The 13,713-nt window shown below is 42.9% G+C and overlaps 1 non-coding gene across 1 annotated transcript; it reads left to right on the forward strand.

Annotated features, from left to right (window-relative positions):
- The first annotated feature begins 8,596 nt into the window (after positions 1 to 8,596).
- Positions 8,597 to 8,701, forward strand: LOC113457241. The gene has a single exon (XR_003377873.1). It is a non-coding gene; the product is annotated as a small nucleolar RNA U13 (small nucleolar RNA).
- Positions 8,702 to 13,713: the final 5,012 nt, after the last annotated feature.

Raw genomic sequence — 13,713 nt, forward strand, 5'->3', positions numbered from 1 at the left:
TCTGTGAGTAGTGAGGACTGAGAACATGGAAGACACGGCCATGGTTAAGAAGACAGTGCAGAGCCTCTTCAGGGAGTCTGCAACTGCCGCTTGGACACAAGGGAGGGGGTGATGGTTTGTTCCAACCATTAACGTAGGTATTATGGTCCTTAAGTGGTGATTTATAATGCTCCTAATGGCAGTGCACAGAGCTGGGGCTGAGTGAGGATTAGGTACAGCACAGCGGGCTCAGTAAGCAGCTAAAACATCATTGGCCAGGGAAAAGTTAGGTACAGGGTGACCTGATTTTCCAGAGAACAGCATGACAAGGTAGGCCAAGCAGAGGGGGGAAATCAAGGGCCAGGGTGGACGACAGAATAAATACAGAATGAGTTAAGCAGTGGCTGCCTGTGAGGGGTGAGGTCTGTCTGTCTTACAGCACTAGCCCAATCATCTGCGTTTCCAGCACCACTCAGAGTCTCTCCACCTGATCAATAGGACCACCACCAGAATTGCAGCTGTTTTATTATTGTTATTGTTATTTTAGTGACAGGAAATCAAAGCATATTAGTAACAAAACCACTTCACATACAGGGGGTAAATAGCCTCAGGAATAAAAGACATTAATTAAATTAGGTTATATCCAGGAAACCCAAGCCACTGGCAGGTGCGTGGTGACAGATGCATACCTCCATTTGTATTATCAACTGTCCAGAAAGGAAAAGAAAAAGTGACACCAAAACCAAATGGCTTACCAATAGGCAGCCTTGCCGATAGGCAGATCTCAGACAGGCTGAAATTCCTTTGCTGGGTCCAAGACTTAAGACTGAATTAAAACTCCCTAAATGCCGACAGAATAGTTCCACAGATAAACATGTGTTCACAAACTTGATCTAACAACGAGTAAATTTAAGACCTGTGTTCCTCAGCGTTGTACCCAGAGCCACTTCCATATCAGTCTTGCCAGGACTGCTATTACATCCATCATATCCGACCTGCCAGCCCTGCCTGTCATTGTCACCATCTCCAGCCCACCCCTACCACTCTTCGCCATCCCTGGTCCTCATCAGATTACCGCAAAGAGCTGGAAGCCAGCCTCTGCCTGGCCTCCAGTCCCCTTGTGATAACAGGACATAGACGCTTTGTTTTCCTAGCGCAGATCCTGGACTGCAACTCCCATCATAACCCTCGTTATTTTCCTGAACAACTAGAACAACGAGCATGTGTTCTGTTGAAGCAGAATAATTGGCATCTCACCCTTAGTGGCTGAAGCGGTTTCAGAGCAATAAAAATGAAAAATAGTCCTTTTTTTAAAGAGCGTAGAAGGGGGTTTGGGACCCCAGAAGTGGTCCACAGGAGCAGTCTCTTTTTCTCTAAGCTACTCCCTTTTCTCCGCGAGGCAAGCCACAGAAGTCAGAATATCTCTTCCCCGAAGAGAATCAGAGGCCTTTCTGTGTGGTCATATGGAAATTCTCCAACAGCAGGCTGTGCTCTTTTCAGAAGGGGCCTGTCCTGAGTCCTAGAGGAAGGAGTGCTACATAGTGGAGGCGAGGAGATTCTGGACCCACATCCCTGCCAGGTTCCCAGCTGTTCGTTAGCATCTGCTCCTACTCTTTGTATCCAATCACCTCCCCACAGTGGCATCTATATTTCTGTCCCACTTATCCAAAGAATCTTTCTGAAACCCCAAAGGACGGGGCTGGGAGAACTTCTCATCAGCTTAACACACCACGAGGCGTACAGGAAGTTGAACAAGAAGAATTCATTTAAGTGATGAGACGGCAGTCCATCCCAACTCCAGGGTGAGATCTTGTGCTCACGATGCTTCTTGACCTTTATCCCATGCATCTTGTCATCTGGCTGCTTTTTTGTATCCTTTAAAATATTTTTACAGAGGCCTGAGCCAGGACCTCTGCGGGTCTGGGCGTGAGTCTGGGACCTCCTCTGAGGGAGTAGACCGGAGCCAGAAACCTTTGTGGGACCAACCCCAAGCCAGGGATCTCCGCAGGACTGGATCCAGGCCAGGGACATTCATGGAAACAGGACTGAGCCAGTGACCTAGGGCGGAGCAGGCTTGAGACAGTGAACTCCACAGAAGCAGGTATAAGGGAGCAACCGCTGAGGGAGTAGACTGGAACCAGAGACCTTTGTGAGTCTGGGCATGAGTCTGAAACCTTCCAGGCAGTAGACCTGAGCCAGGACCTCTGCAGATCCGGGCATGAGTCTGGAACCTCCGAGGGACTACACTGGAACCAGAGGCCTCTGTGGGTCTGGGGCACGAATCCGGAACAGCTGAGGAAGTAGGCCTGAGCCAGGCCCCCTGCCAAAGCAAGCCCAAGGCAGCAACTTTAGCAGAAGCTTCAAGCACTCAATCTCTGTGGGTGCAGGCCCGAAGGACCCCTGGTATTGCAGACAACCCCCGGAAGTGCCAAGAGACCTCCAGGAACATGGAGTGACCAACAGGGTGACTGGAACCGTGGCCCTGACTGCACCACGAGGAGCAGCCATCTGAGCCTTGGATCCACTGGCACCTGGAAGACTGATCACCAGAGTCACAGACAGCCCCAACCACACCAATCAGAGGAAAGGATGGGTAGACAAGGTAAAAACACATGCAACACCACAGAGAACAACACCAGTAAAAACTAGTCCTACAACAGCAAGACCTGAACAACCAAATATAGACGAAGCAGAAGAAAGTGACCTAAAATATAACTTTAAAAGAATGTTTGAGGCCCTTAAAGAGGAAATAAAAAATTCCCTCAAAGAAACGGAGGAAAAGACAAACAAAAAATTGGAAGACATCAACAAATCCCTTCAAGAAAACCAAGAAAAAGCAATCAAATATATGAAAGAAATTATTCAAGACTTGAAAACTGAAATAGAGACAATAAAGAAAATACAAGCCAAGGGAATTATAGAAACAGAAATCATGAGAAAACAATTAGGAACCACAAATGCAAGCATAAACAGCAGAATACAAAAGAGGGAAGAAAGAATCTCAAGTGCTGAAGATACAATAGAGGAAATAGACTCATCTGTCAAAGAAAGCATTAAATCTAACAAAAGCTTAACACAAAATATCCAGGAAATATGGGACACCAAGAAAAGACCAGACCTAAGAATAATAGGTATAGAAGAAAAAGTTCAACTCAAAAACACAGAAAAAAAATTAACAAAATCACAGAAGAAAATTTTCCCAACCTAAAGAAAGTTATGCCTATGAAGATACAAGAAGCTTACAGAACACCAAATAGACTGAATCAAAAAAAAGAAAAAAAATAGTCCCCTTGTCACATAATAATCAAAATGCTAAACATACAGGATAAAAAAAGAATATTAAGAAATCCAAAGGAAAAAGGCCAAGTAACATATAAAGGCAGACCTATCAGAATTACACCTGACTTCTCAGTGGAAACAATGATAGCCAGAAGGTCTTGGTTAAGAGTTATGCAGACATTAAGAGATCATGGATGCCAGCCCAGACTACTATACCCAGCAAAACTTCAAATCACCATAGAAGAACAAAACAAGATATTCCATGACAAAACCAGATTTAACCAATACCTAGCCAGAAACCTAGCCCTGCACAAAGTACTAGAAGAAAAACTCCAACCCAAGGAAGTTGGCTACATCAACAAAACCAGAGACATTTGATTATATCACAGCAGCAAATCCCAAAGAAGAGGAAAACACACAAAATAACATCACCAACAATGAAAACTAAATTAACAGGAGATAGCAACCACTGGTTATTAATATTTCTTAATATAAATGGACTCGAAACACCTATAAAAAGGCACAGGCTAACAGACTGGATATAAAAACAGAATCCATCCTTCTGCTGCATACAAGAAACATACCTCAACCTCAAAGACAGACATCATCTCAGAGTAAAGGGTTGGGAAAAATTTTCCAATCAAATGGACCTAAGAAACAAGCTGGCATAGCTTTCCTAGTATCTAACAAAATAGATTTAAAACTAAAATCAATCAAAAGAGACAAAGAAGGACATTTCATATTACAGGAAATGTCACAGGAAAAATCCATCAAGAGGAAATCTCAATACTGAACATCTATGCCCCAAATACAAGGGCACCCTCATATGAAAAAAAAAAAAAAAAAACCACTCCCAAAGCTTAAATCATCCATTAAACCCCACAGACTAATAGTGGGAGACTTCAACACTCCACTCTCACCACTGGAAAGATCTGTCATATAAAAAAGACAAAAAATTAATAGAGAAATAAGGGAACTAACAGATGTTATGACTCAAATGGACTTAACAGATATCTATAGAACATTCCATCCAGACATAAAAGAATATACCTTCTTCTCAGCACCTCATGGAACCTTCTCAAAAATTGACCACATACTAGGTAACAAAACAAACCTAACAGATTAAAAAAAAGGGGGGGGGAGGGAAAACCCCATGTATCTTATCAGATCACCATGGCTTAAAATTAGAATTCAACAGCAATACTAATTCCAGAAAACCCACAAACACATGGAAATTAAACAATGCTCACATGAAGCATTAATGGGTCAAGGAAAAAATAAAGGGAGAAATTAAAGACTTCCTAAAATTCAATGAAAATGGCCTCACAACATACCCAAATTTATGGGACGCAATGAAAGCAGTGTTAAGAGGAAAGTTCATATCACTAAATGCCAACATAAAGAAGCTGGAAAAAAATCTCACACTAGTGAATTAACAGAACATTTAAAAACTTTAGAAAAAAAAAAAGCAAACTCACCCAGGAGAACTAGATGGCAGTAAATAATGAAATTGAGAGCTGAAATCAACAAAATAGAAACAAAGAAAACAATACAAAGAATCAATTAGACAAAGAGTTTGTTCTTCGGGAAAATCAACAAACCTTTATCCAAACAAACCAAAAGGCAGAGAGAGAAGATCCAAAATAACAAAACCAGAAATCAAAAGGGGAATATAACAACAGATAAGGAGGAAATACAGAGAATCAATCATGAAGTCATATTTCAAAAACCCATACTCCAAAAAATTGGAAAACTTAAAGGAAATGGACAACTTTATGGATAAATATCACTTACCAAAATTAAATCAAGACCAAATAAGCAAATTAAATAGACCTATAACTGCTAAAGAAATAGAAACCATCATCAAAAGTTTCCTAACCAAAAAAAAAAAAAAAAAAAAAAGCCCAGAACCAGATGGTTTCAGCTCAGAATTCTACAAGATTTTCGAAGAAGAATTAATATCCATTCTTCTCAAATTGTTCAAATCCAAGAACACAATAGAATCAGAAGAAACATTGCCAAACTCTTTTTATGAGGCCACAGTTACCCTGATACCCAAACTACAGAAAGACATTACTAAGAAAGAGAATTACAGACCAATCTCACTCATGAACATTGATGCAAAAATATTCAATACTGGCAAATCAAATCCAAGAACACATCAGAAACACCATCCACCATGATCAAGTCGACTTCATCCCACAGATGCAAGGATGGTTCAACATATGAAAATCTGTTAACATAATCCATCATATAAACAAACTGAAAAATAAAAACCACATGATCATCTCATTAGATACTGAAAAAGCTTTCAACAAAATACAACATTCCTTCATGATAAAGGTTTTTGGAGAGAGCAGGGATACAAGGAACATTCCTAAACGTAATTAAGGCAATATACAGCAAGCCAACAGTCAACATCAAATTAAAAGGAGAGAAACTCACAGCAATCCCACAGAAATCAGGAACAAGACAAGGTTGTCCATTCTTTCCATATTTATTCAATATAGTTCTTGAAGTCCTAGCTAGAGCAATAAGACAACAAAAAGAGATCAAGGGGATACAAAACAGAAAAGAAATCAAACTCTCACTATTTGCTGATGATATGATAGTTTACATAAGCGACCCCAAAAATTCTACCAAGGAACTTCTACAACTCATAATCACTTTCAGTAATGTAGCAGGATACAAGATTAACTTAAGAAAATCAGTAGCCCTCCTTTATACAGATGATAAGTAGGCCAAGAAAGAAATCAGAGAAACATCACCCTTTACAATAGCCACAAATAGCAAAACATATCTTGGAGTAACCCTAACCAAATAAGTGGAAGACTTTTATGACAAGAACTTTAAAGCTTTGAAGAAAAAAATTAAAGAAAACACCAGAAAGTGGAAAGATCTCCCATGTTCTTGGGTAGAAGAATTAACATAGTAAAAATGGCGATCTTACCAAAAGTAATCTACAGATTCAATGCAATGCCCATCAAAATCCCAACAAAATTCTTCACAGACTTTGAAAAAAACGGTACTCAACTTCATATGGAAAAGCAAAAACCAAGAATAACCAAAACAATCCTGTACAATAAAGGAACTTCTGGAGGCATCACAGTCCCTGACTTCACTCTCTACTACAGAGCTACAGTACTGAAAACAGCCTGGTATTGGCATAAAAACAGACAAGAGGACCAATGGAAGCAAATCGAAGACCCAGATTAATCCACACACCTATGAACACCTGATTTTTGACAAAGAAGCAAAAAATATAAAATGGAAAAAAAGAAAGCATATTTAACAAATGGTGCTGGCATAACTGGATATCAACATGTAGAAGGATGAAAATAGATCCATATCTATCACCATGCACAAAACTCAAGTCCATATGGATCAAAGACCTCAACATAAAGCCAGCCACACTGAATTTCATAGAAGAGAAAATGGGAAGTACACTTGAACGCATTGGCACAGGAGACCACTTTCTAAATTTAACACCAGTAGCATAGACACTGAGAGAAACAATTAATAAATGAGACCTTCTGAAACTGAGAAGCCTCTGTAAAGCAAAGGATATGGTCAACAAGACAAAATGGCAGAATGGAAAAAGATCTTCACCAACTCCACATCAGACAGAGGACTGATACCCAAAATTTAGAAAGAACTCAAGACTGGTCAACAAAAGAACACATAATACAATAAAAAAAAAATGGACCTAAACAGAGAACTCTCTGCAGAGGAATCTAAAATGGCTGAAAGATACTTAAGGAAATGTTCAACATCCTTAGCCATCAGAGAAATGCAAATCAAAACAACTCTGAAATTCCATCTTACACCTGTAAGAATGACCAAGATCAAAAACACTGATGACAACTTATGCTGGAGAGGTTGTGGGGTAAAGGGAAACACTCCTGCATTGTTGATGGGAGTGCAAGCTGGTATAACCCCTTTGGATGTCAGTGTGGCAATTTCTCAGAAAATTAGGAAACAACCTTCCTCAAGGCCCAGCAATACCACTTTTGGGTATATATCCAAAGGATGCTCAATCATGCCACAAGAACATGTGCTCAACTGTGTTCATAGCAGCATTGTTTGTCATAGGCAGAACCTGGAAACAACCTAGATGCCCCTCGACCTAAGAATGGATAAGGAAAATGTGTACATTTACACAATGGAGTACTACACAGAAGAAGAAAATGACATCTTAAAATTTGTAGGCAAATGGATGAAGCTTAAAAACATCATATTGAGTGAAGTAACCCTAACCCAAAAAGACAATTATCATATATACTCACTCATAAGTGGCTTTTAAACATAAAGCAAAGAAAACCAGTTGATGGAGGAGGAGGGAGCCGGGCGGGACGAAAAGCAGGCTTGCTTGCCTCATCACTACAACCAGTCTACAAATCACAATACCAGGGAAACTAGACAACAATGAGGACCCTAAGAGACACATACATGGATCTAATCTACATGGGGGAAGTAGAAAAAGACAAGATCTCCTGAGTAAATTGCGAGCATGGGAGAGGGTTGAAGGGGAAGGGAGAGGCAGGGAGGGTAGCAGAGAAAAATGTATAGCTCAATAAAATCAATAGAAAAATATTTTTGCAATAAAGCAGTAAATGTCTTTTCCTGAGTTATTTGAGCCTCTCTAGCAAATTAACCAACCCAAAGAAGGGGTGGTGAGAACCTCAGTCTGTAGCAGTTGATCAGAAGTTCCAAAGGCCCAGGCTTGCAGCTGGTACCTCAGCTGGAGGCAATCTTGGGCCATGTGCCCACAGTCTGGGAGACCTGCAGCTATTGCTAGCCTGACAAAGCAGGAACTGGACTGACTTAGAGGACCTCCTGCTAGTATCTGTCCCAGAACTGATTGCTGCTGGCCAGTGGAGGGAAAGCCCTACACACACACACACACACACACACACACACACACACACACACACGCATGCACGTAAAAAGAAAAGAAAATGTAAAAAAAGAAAAGTCTTCAAATTGCGTTAGGGAGAACCCGAAACCCCAATTACTTGTTTTTTTCTTTCTGTAGCTGTGTCAAAGAAAATCTCAGACATCATAGCCCATCGCTCATATATATCCCTGCATTTTGTATCTCTAGCTTCTCCAGGCTTTAACCTAGAAATCATGGTATCATTGTACCTGACAAAACAAATACTAATATTGTTGAATAGTGACCTCTATTCAGAGTTCCTTGGTTTGCTCCAAAGATGTTTTCGAGAGGATGTAAATGAGATGGGGAGCAGTGCTTGGTTTTCTCCCCCGGGCTCTTTCATTCTCAACAGCCCTCCTCCTGTGCGCTCATGGCATTGTTCTCTTTGAAATATAAACTGAGATGTTTCTTGTGATTCGAAAATCTGATGGCTGAGTTTTCATGTCACTGTGAGGGATAGGCTTCTCTCAAACTGTGTTACCACAGCACGACATTACTTGTCTGACATGTTAGAAAGGAAAGAAAACATAAAGCAAACCCGGTGAGTCTGGGCTTAATCCCACTCCCCTGCCCCAGATTCTTATTCTTGCAGATAAAAGCCCAAAACCTCAGCACCCCCTCGGCCCCTCCTGATGGCTGCCAGGGCCCCTCTCAAAGGCTCTCCAGTGCCTGTCCATCCCACACCTGTTTTTACCCAGGATTCTTTACTTACCTTTCCAACCACCCAACCGTGCTTTATCCTCTCCACTTCTTGAAGTGGCTTCTTGCCCTGGTGCCTGATAGGAGACAGATGACTTCCCTGGTGGTATGCTATAAATGAGCTCTCCTTCCCCCAGCTTGCCCTCCATCACATCATCTTTCCCATCTCTTCGTGGAGTTTATTACTGTCTGAGATTACATTCCCCTTAATGCGTTTGCTTCCCCGTGTAATGAGACGTTAGAATAAAGGTGCCCTGGCTAAACACTGAGGAAATACATGTGAGTTATGGAGCCTAGGTAACCATCTATAAAAATATACAAAGGAAACTGGGCGGTGGTGGTGCACGCCTTTAATCCCAGCACTTGGGAGACAGAGGCAGGCGGATTTCTGTGAGTTCGAGGCCAGCCTGGTCTACAGAGTGAGTTCCAGGACAGGCTCTAAAGCTATAGAGAAACCTTATCTCGAAAACAAAACAAAACAAAACAAAATCTACAAGGAAATGGTGGTGAGCCCTTCTCTGATTCTTGGTGCCTTCAGCTTGATCCAAAAAGAAAAAAAAAATGCAGGGAAACAAAAGGGGAATTTATGGAGGACTTCTCTGGAAGGAGTTGTTGCTGTCCTGAGAGGTACGTGGGTATTGAAGACACAGGGCCATTTAGAGACCCTACCATCTGCTTTCCATGGTTAGTGAGATGGGATAAAGGCGTCAGATACGAGTCTTACCTGTGAACACTAACATGGGTATCCTGGGAAAGCAGGAGAGCAGGTACTGGACTGGGCTCAGTCCGCAGCTACAAAGCCTGCTATGCTAAGAGATGTTTGAATATTTGCTATGGACCCACGTACTAACAGTGGAAGCAGAGCTTGCATCCTTGAGGGTCAATTAGCATCCTGTATGGAAAGACTAGCTGGTGGCTCAGTGGTTATGCGCTCTTATAGAGGACCCGAGTTGGATTCCTAGCACCCACATCAGGTGAATCACAACTGCCTGTAACTGCAGTCCCAGGAGATCCAATGTTCTCCTCTGGCCTCTTCAAGTGCTATACTCATGTGCATAAACCAGTACTCAGACATACATACACACATATATTATATATATATATATATATATAAAATTTAAAAATAAAAACAAAACATTTCTAAAAATAAGTTCTCTAGTAACTGAACCCAGACCATGGATCTCTGCTGACCCCAGACTCTATCCTTCTTGGTGCCTGCTATTAGTTCCCATCCCACAAAAGGTTCTACTATCTATAAATCTCTGGTATTTCATCAGAGGTCTTAGGGATCAAATACCCACCTGCTACATCAGTAAGGACATCCATGCTCACTCTGTAAGGGGAAAAAAAATCATATCCACTGGCATAGCTGGTCTAGCAGCCAAGCACTGATTGTACTTGTTTGCTTTGGTTTTCCTGGTGGGAGTAAACATCCCGGCCTCCTAGAGCCCTGGGTCCTCCCTAAAAAGGTTTAGAGGAAGAATTGGATTCCTGAGCTGGCTGATGACTTGTCCAAGGTCACACGGCTTGTCAGGTGCAGAGCTGGGGCCAGCGCCCACTCTTTTGACATGCCCTGCAGTACACATCTTCAGAGTTTCCATAGACTGGTTGCTAACCCTGCCGCTCAGTCCTCAGCCACCTACTTTACTCAAACTCAGTTTTATCCGTGTTTGCCCCCTAACCCCCGCTCTTGTTTGTGCTTTGTAGTTTGCACCCGTCAATCAGAGCCTCACACCGAAGCCGTTTCCAGACACTTTTCTGACCAGAGAACCCAGATTGAGGAGCAGGAGGCTGGTTCTGGGAACGCCTGGCTGCCCAGGTGTGTCCCGTGGGAGAGCGCTATTCCTCTCAGCTGTGTCGTCTATTCAGGATTCAACAGCTCAGAATCAATAAGAGATTTCCCTTGGGAATCGCTCCTGTTAGCCGGAGGGTGCGGGTCTACTTAGCTACCACAGAAAACACAACAGTTAGATAGGTTCACCTACCCAGGGTAAGAAACTCGAGTGATTACATGTGGTCAGAAAAGTTCCTCGGTGAGCAGTTCTCAAGGCTTCTCAACATCTTCACATAACATCTCTCTGCTACATCGTTTGAGGAGCTCTTATCAGGAGCAGCCCAGTGAGGACATCTCACTGGCAAGGGTCAGAACTGGAAACTGGGCTGTGGCTCGGGGGTAGAGTGCTCATCCAGCATGTATAAGGCCCTATGTTCAAACACTGTAAAACAGAAAAAGTTCAGTGTTTAGTTGGGCATTGTCTATGTTTTCCCCGGTCACACTCAAATTCTTATGTTTCTGTGTAATTGTTTTTCTTTTATTGTTTTTTCTTTTTAAATATTTATTTATTATGTATACACTATTCCGTCTGTGTGTACTTCTGCAGGCCAGAAGAGGGCACCAGACCTCATTACAGATGGTTGTGACCCACCATGTGGTTGCCGGGAATTAAACTCAGGACCTTTGGAAGAGCAGGCAATTCTCTTAACCTCTGAGCCATCTCTCCAGCCCTCCTTTTATTGTTATTATGATAAGAAGAGCAATATTCGGAAAAATGATTAATGTGCTTTTCTCACTTGCCTTTCAGTGGATCTGACCTTTTCCCATGCTCAGTCCCACGTATCCATCTGCCTGGGGAAAGATTAAATTGCTACAGAATGATGCAAAAAGAAATAAGGAGTTAATATTCTGCTATTGACATTTAAAGTGAGATTTCTACGAAAAGCGCTGATCTCTGAGTCCAGGCTCTTACCCTGAGAGGCAGAGAACTGAGGTTGACTAACTACAATGACATAAAACGGTAAGCTCTAAGGACATTGAGACTTCATTTGATGAAGCCTGGACATGAGGGCCACACAGCTGGCCAAGCAGGACGGTCTGCTCAGCTGTCTTGTACTTCTCTCAGTTCCAGATCCTTCCTGGAGATACAGCAGAGAAGATCTCAGCAGAGCCAGGACACGGGGCCAGCGGAAGATTCAGAAGCCCCCCCCCCCACACACACACCCATCCAGAGACACTCTGAAGCCTGCAGGGAGATAATGATAGGACCTGACCAGGCTGAGAGAGACCAGATCCCCAGTCCCTCTAGCTGCCAGCTTCGGGCAATACATGCTATGGCCAGGACAAGTGACCCAAGATGGAGCCCAGAGGGCTGGGGAAGCAAGCATTTCTACACAGGAAGGTTAGCAGTATCCTACAGGCGTTGCTTAGCTTGTTGTCTTGTTGTGAACAGAATCTAGATTTTACCGCCAGCTACCCCGAGGCTAGAGAAAAACTAGAGATTCCAAGTCTCTGTGGGTTTCCAAGGTATGGGTTTTACCAGTCTTGATACAGCTTATACTGTTATTTTCTGTTATCATATACAATCCTCCGTGGCGTTCAGGAATTGCCCTTCCCACCCACAGAGACACACCCTCCCCAGCCCACGGACGATTGCCCCAGAGTGGACCTGTGACTAAAGCTGAAGCCATCAGGACATCTGAAAATCTGAGTCGAGAAAGGTGAGCTGCACGTTCGTTTGTAACACACAGGCGTCCGTGAGCTTTTTCCAGAGCAGGGGTTCTCACACTGGGGCGGCAGCTCCCTGCAGAGTCTCCCGCCTCCCTAAATGCAAGCGTGTCTGGGATCATTCTAGATGCAAATGGCCTTTGTATCCACACCAGACACTTTATACGCCAGGACTCTTTCCACCTAACCGGCTAACTCATCACCAGGGCTACTAAAAGTTAGAATACTCCAAGGAAAATGATTATGGTCGGAGTCTCCTCAAGACTCTAATTTGATATTCTGCTAGGTAACAGCTGGAGATGAGATGGCGCTTTCCCTGTGTGCAGACTCACGGGTAGTGGGAACTCCTGCAGCTTGGGGTAATGGCATATCATTGTCGGTGCTTTAAACAGTGCTGCTCCGAATTGACTGCAGGCTCTGATAGGTTAATGATGCTGGCCTTTAATTAAAATTTGCATTTACTATAAATCACTGCAAATTTAGTTTCATGATTATTTACCTTTATAATTTCCAGTTTAATTTGTTATGGTTATTGTGTATCATGATCTTTTGGGCCTATAATTTGTGAATAACTTTGAAACTATTATGTTCCAAACAAGGATCAGCCTGCCTCATGAGTACATACGTGTATTCATCGCTCCATGCCTTTGGATTAACTGGTGATAATTCGTGCAACATGGAATTTTTCTTCACCTGTGAAATTTGGGGTGACTGAAAAGTTTCAGGGTTTGTGCTGTTGTTTGGTGGGTCACAGCGAAAAGCCTGAGGCCTCTATTTGAGAGGTAGGACCCACATACCTGAACAGGAAGGTCTGCCCGACTTTCCCTCTTGCAGACACCTGATTAGGCAGCTGGTAGTGATGCTGTAGTCAGTGAGGAACATATACACGATTATGGGCCCATTAGACTAGCGTGGAGCTGAAAAATTCTCATTGCGTAGACTGATGGTGGCTCTCCATTGCCAACTTGATTGGATCTAGAAGCAACTCATAGACAGGCTGTGGGGCACAGAGGTTTCCTTGATCGGGTTATCCGAAGTGGGAAGGCTCATTCTAAACGAGGCAGCTTGAATAGCAGGAGGCCCCAGGAATAACGCTTTTGCCTGCTTGCTTTATGTCTTGCCGCCCGTTTATTTACCCTGATGCTGCTGGCACATTCCTTTGCTCACAGAAGTACCCACTTTGGGCTTCCAACATGGCATGGAGACCACAACTCTCCAGGAATCCTCCAGGCCTTCAGCACCAGTTTGGGACCGCTGAAGCATCAGCCCCATTGACCAAGAGGATATCGGGTTTTCAGCCTGCCTAGTGTGAAGACAG

Source organism: Microtus ochrogaster, chromosome 21 (genome assembly GCF_000317375.1).
Source record: "Microtus ochrogaster isolate Prairie Vole_2 chromosome 21, MicOch1.0, whole genome shotgun sequence".
Classification (NCBI taxonomy): domain Eukaryota; kingdom Metazoa; phylum Chordata; class Mammalia; order Rodentia; family Cricetidae; genus Microtus; species Microtus ochrogaster.